Source organism: Pleurodeles waltl, chromosome 9, assembly GCF_031143425.1.
Source record: "Pleurodeles waltl isolate 20211129_DDA chromosome 9, aPleWal1.hap1.20221129, whole genome shotgun sequence".
NCBI classification, from domain to species: domain Eukaryota; kingdom Metazoa; phylum Chordata; class Amphibia; order Caudata; family Salamandridae; genus Pleurodeles; species Pleurodeles waltl.
Genome location: NC_090448.1, coordinates 1,054,452,071 through 1,054,458,070, shown reverse-complemented (window position 1 = coordinate 1,054,458,070; position 6,000 = coordinate 1,054,452,071).

The window sequence follows — 6,000 nt, the reverse complement described above, 5'->3', positions numbered from 1 at the left end:
CTTTCAGCCTTTCTTACCTTGGCCATGTCTCTGAGTATTGCACACCTTGTGCTTTTGGGCACTCCAGTGATGTTGCAGCTCTGAAATATGGCCAAACTGGTGGCAAGTGGCATCGTGGCAGCTGCACGCTTGACTTTTCTCAGTTCATGGGCAGTTATTTTGCGCCTTGGTTTTTCCACACGCTTCTTGCGACCCTGTTGACTATTTTGAATGAAACGCTTGATTGTTCGATGATCACGCTTCAGAAGCTTTGCAATTTTAAGAGTGCTGCATCCCTCTGCAAGATATCTCACTATTTTTGACTTTTCTGAGCCTGTCAAGTCCTTCTTTTGACCCATTTTGCCAAAGGAAAGGAAGTTGCCTAATAATTATGCACACCTGATATAGGGTGTTGATGTCATTAGACCACACCCCTTCTCATTACAGAGATGCACATCACCTAATATGCTTAATTGGTAATAGGCTTTCGAGCCTATACAGCTTGGAGTAAGACAACATGCATAAAGAGGATGATGTGGTCAAAATACTCATTTGCCTAATAATTCTGCACTCCCTGTATTGGCCCAATCCTGTCCATTCCAATAGGCACACCTAAATATGTGGGGTACTTTTTTTTATCTAGAGAATTGTAAAACCCAAGAATCATATTCCCTTTTCCATTGAATATAAGTGTTATGACAATGCCTTAATGTGGCGGGGTGGGGGTGGACTCGCATGTGCTGTGCTGCTTCTCAGCCTAGCCAAATAGCCAGCTCTGGATCTTGTTTCCGCGGCCTGCTTACCTTCAGGAAGCCACATGAGCTGTGCTAGTGAATGCAGGAGAATCGTTTCTCTGAGCTTCTCTGCTCTTCTATTCTCTTCTGCATAGTACAAGATGTATGGTGCCACTTCTCGCTATGGACATTAAAAGAAACAAGGGAATGGACTGTTTAGGGCCTCATTTCTTTTATCTATGGAGATTGGACTAGAGACACTTGGGGACATGGGGTGGTCAAAGGTCCATATTACAGGCTCACAAGTCCAGCAGGACATCACAGTGTTTTTACCAGGGCTTTATCAGTCCAGCGTGGTGGAAGAGTATTTGCAGGACGACAGGGTTAGTACCAGTATTAGTACTATACAGGGGTATGTAAATCATTTTTTGCTTGCATTGCAACTTTTGATGTTTCATTTTTGTTGTGTTCAATGCCCCTTTGCAGTCAGTTCCTTGTTCCCTGTCTTTTCTTTTTGTAATTCTTGTGCTTTATCAATTTATCATTATTGTGTTATTTCAGCTGACAAGGTCTTCGTGTGAATGGACCATTTGGAGTCGCAAAGAGCCAAAATGTCAGAATTTTGCTTTTTCTTCCAGGAGGTGCTGAACTGATGTCACACCAAGAGTCCTGGATCTGGGGGCATCTCTCGGGGATTGGGAACTCACTCCAGCAAAGGCAAGTAAGGCTCAGGCAAGCCCAGTTGCATGTTACGGGTGGTCCAGTGCAGCAGATCGGCTGGCCAGTTGCAGGGAAGCCTCTGGAACTTGTTGTGTCCCTGTAGCTAACAACAGGAGGCCAGCTAACTCACCATTGGAGTCAGTCAAGTAGCCTAGGATGAAGGGTGCAAGTCCAGACTTCCTTCTCGAACACAGAGCAGGCATCAAGCAATAGGGCATTACTGTGGTGGCAGGGTAGTCCTTCTTCTCTAATATCCACATGTCCAGGAGTGTACTAATAAGTGGGTCCGAGGGTCTTACTTTTATAACTGATGCCAGCTTTGAAGTGGAAGAAAAGTTTGGAGTTTTGCTCCAACAGAAGTGTCTGGAATTTCCAGCCTCCCTGCCCTGGTCCAGTCTTTCTGCAGTCACAATAGGATAGATTGAAGTTCTTTGTGTGTAGGCTGAGGCAGTGTCTTTGAAGTGCAAATGAGGCTGTGCACAGCTCCACCATCCCTTCTTGGTTTGGATGGCCCATCCTGCCAACACCCAGTCCCTCTATGGTGTGGCTATTTGGGAGCAATACACAAAGGCCAACCACACCTAGGGCCAGATGTACGAAAAAAGCCATTTGCGATTCGGAAACAGCGAATTTTAAGAAATCGCTTTTTCTGAGTCACAAAATGCTATGTAACAAATTTGCGAGTCGGAAATAGCAATTTCTTAAAAATCGCTAATGCAATTTGCGAGTTCCAAATACCGAATCGCAAAAATATTTGCGATTCGGTATTTGAAAATCGCAAATTGTGAAAACGGTTACCTGGCGGAGCCTGATGACATCACAAGCAGGAAGTGAGTCAGCCCATGCTGTTTCCAGGTATCACACCCACTGGAGCAGTCAGAGAGTTACAGACCAGCCCCAGGGAGCAAGTTTGTGAGCAAGCCAGGACCTGACATCAACATGGCCAATGCTGGTAATGGGAAGGAGAAGGGAGAGAGGAAGAGGAAGCTGAAATTCAGTGAGCAAGAATTGGAGGTGCTCACTGAGGAGGTTTGTCAGGAGCCATGACCGCCTATTTGGGAAGAGCTCTCTCCAGGTACCAGAGAGTGAGAAGCGAAAACTTTGGGTTGACATCCAGACCAAAATCTGCGCAGTTGGGGTTGCGCAGCGCTCAGTGGAAGAGATACGCAAGAGGTGGTACGACCTGCGTTCCCATGCCAAGAAGAGGGTGGCCAGCAGGCTAAAGGAGGCAAGGAGCACATTAGGTGGAACATCCACCCAGACACCCTCAACCCCATGGAAGATCTGGTGGAGTCCACACTGCTTCCAGAAGCTGTCAGTGGGGTCACTGACATTGACACTTCCGGAACACCCAGCACCAGTAAAGGTAAGTCCAAAAATGATATGTAACCCCATATGTGCATGTACAAATGCCCCTTAGGAATCAGCAAGTAGTGCAAAGCATTGTGATAAGTAGTCCATTCCACATCTTACATGCGGCACAACAATGCCTTATAGGAGTGGTAGTATAAAAACCCAGAGCTGTAAATAGCACATAGAATGCAATTAAGTAGAGCGACACCCAGAAGAACAAAACACCCAGTTCATAGTGATACGATGTAAGTGTACATTTATTAACATTGTGCCACATTTGGTGATACATACATAAATGACATGCTGCACATTGTCGTTGCAGATGGCTCAGGCCCAGCAGCAGCAGAATGTGCTAATGCAGGGGATGCAGAAACACAGCCTCTGTCCGACTCCAACACCAGTGAGTCATTGTGTATAGCAGTGTTTTTCAACCTTTTTTGGGCAAAGGCACACTTATTTCATGAAAAAAATCACGAGGCACACCACCATTAGAAAATGTTAAAAAATTTAACTCTGTGCCTATATTGACTATATATAAAGTAATTCTCTTGAATAGGAATCAAATAAACACAAAGAAAGTATTTTAGAATTACTTTATTATGAAATAGTAAGTAAACAGAAATATGAAAAATTATAAAATACTTTATTCAGTGCGCAACCTGGGCCTGTTTGGCTGAACACAAAGCTGATATTCTGGCTGGAATCGAAGAAAGACACACACGTAGCTCTTCGTCAACAGCTCTCAGTCTCTCTCTGTATTTAGTTTTTATAGCAATCATGCTTGAAAAGCTCATCTCACACAGATATGTAGTGGAAAATGGGAGCAATGTCAAAATAGCTTTGTTTGCCAGAAGGGGGAACTCCTTGGCAGTATCCAACCAAAAACTGTCCAAAGGTAGATCAGCAAATCTTAGCTTGAAACCACGATTTTGTCTCAGTTCAGTTAGTTCCTCCTGCTCCTGTAAAGTCATGTCCTTTCCGCCAACTGATGCTGAGCTATAAGGGTCCCTAACCCAGTCAAGGCATTCAGTGGAGACTGAAGAGAAATAAAATGACAACTTCTCCTCAAGAGTTTTTAAATGTTTAACTATTATCTCACACAGTGCAGCAGTGTGAACACCTTGCCATTGCTTGGTGAGTGCGAACATTTCAAGATTGCCACTTTCCACGTGTTGATGCCAGAGTTGCACCTTTGAACGGAATCCATTTATTTTATCTGTACTTGTAAGCAGGTTTTCATTTCGGCCTTGCATTCGTGTGTTCAGTTCATTCAGATGATGAAATATATCTGCCAGGTATGCCAGCCTTGCACACCACTCATCACTTGCAAGCAGCTTTGCGTAATCTGACCTCTCATTTGTCAGAAACACTTTAAGTTCCTCCCGCAGCTCATACACACGAACCAAGACCTTGCCACGCGACAACCACCGGACCTCCGTATGAAACAGCAAGGTTTTATGCTTCGCTCCCATCTCCTCACACAAAGCTGCAAATATGCGAGTTTTCACGGGTCGTGACTTTACAAAGTTTACCATGCGCACAACATCATCCAACACATGAACTAGGTCTGCTGGTAAAGTCTTGGCTACGAGGGCCTCACGGTGTAAAAAACAATGCGTAACAATAACATCTGGATTTCTTTCCTTCACTCTGCTTACAAAGCCTTTGGTGCGCCCGACCATGGCTGCAGCTCCATCGGTGCAGACACTTGTGCAGTTTTCCCACTTAAGTCCTCCTTGTTCAAGGTATTCTGATGTGACCCGAAAAATTTCTTCTCCTGTTGTTTTTTCTGGCAATGCCTTGCAAAAAAAGAAGTTTTCTCTAATTGCATCACCATCAACAAAACGCACATTGGCCAAGAGTTGAGCATGTCCACTGATATCAGTAGACTCGTCAAGTTGCAATGCAAATTTCTCACTGATACGGATCTTTTCCAAAACCACACTTTCGATGTCTGCAGACATGTCATTAATACGTCTGGAAATTGTGTTGTCTGAGAGAGGGAGTTTGGCTATTTCCTTAGCTGCTTCAGGTCCGAGCATCTCCTCTACAATAGCTTTGCAGGCAGGAAGTATTAATGTCTCTGCCACAGTGTGTGACTTTTTTGACTTGGCTATAAGTTCAGCAACTTGATAGCTAGCTTTAAGAGCTCTTTCATTTACCTTTGTGGTTTTTCTCATGAAAGTTGCCTCTTTCTCCGTGTTTTCACGCAGGCGAACAAAATAGTCCGCATTCTTGTTTTGAAGCGAAGGGTGTTTCGTTTGGAGATGGCGTTTAAGTTTGCTTGGGACCATAGCACTGTTAGCTAGCCTTTCACCACACACCACGCACAGTGGAGTTGGTTTGTTTACATCTCCGGTGAAAGTAAATCCAAATGAAATATAGCTTTCGCTATATTGCCTTGTGCCAGAGAATTTGCTTGAGCTAACCATCTTTGCTTTCTTTTGATCCCCACTCATACTTGTGCTCTCATCTGGCTCCAAATTTTGTTCAGAGTCCAGTTCTTTCCTTTTCAAAAACTTGTCCATCACTGCAGTATCTCACTGTCACTCAGTACTTACTGCGCTTGTCTCCTCCAGATAGCCGCTGTCCGTCACACTCAGCACTCTTCTACGCATGTCTCCATCAGTCAGCGCTCTTCTGCTCATGTTTCCTCCAAATCCAGATCCATTGGCGCTCTTCTGCTCATCGGCGATCTACTGCGATGTCTCCTCCTGTCCTCCTCCTGTTAGTGTAACAGTGACACCGGAGCTATTTATAGTTAGGTTGGAGGCTCTGGTGGGCTCTGGTGGCTCCAGTATTACCGGCAAGAAAAACAGAAATAATACCAAGGTAAGTGACGGGGTATCTCTGGGGTTTCTATTACCGTAGAAGAGGGGAAGGGGTTGTGGGGTGACAGGTACATAGTGGAGTTACCCGGTGCAAGCAATAACGGGTAATGGTGAGGGGTCTCTAATAGCCGTCAAATGACTCTCAGGGAGGGAGATGTAAGGTAACTCACACACGTCATGAAAGGCCTGTCAGTCTCCAATAATGGTTCTCCACATCTAGGACATGAAGTGTGCTTTCTGTGGCTATCTAGATTGAAGTAGGGACCTGCTTTGATCAGAGCCGCTATTTAAACTGTGTGGAATCTATCATAGCAAAACTGTACTTATTATGTGTACCGAACCACAATATTTTGGTTCTCGATATTTAGGCCTCAAATGTTTTG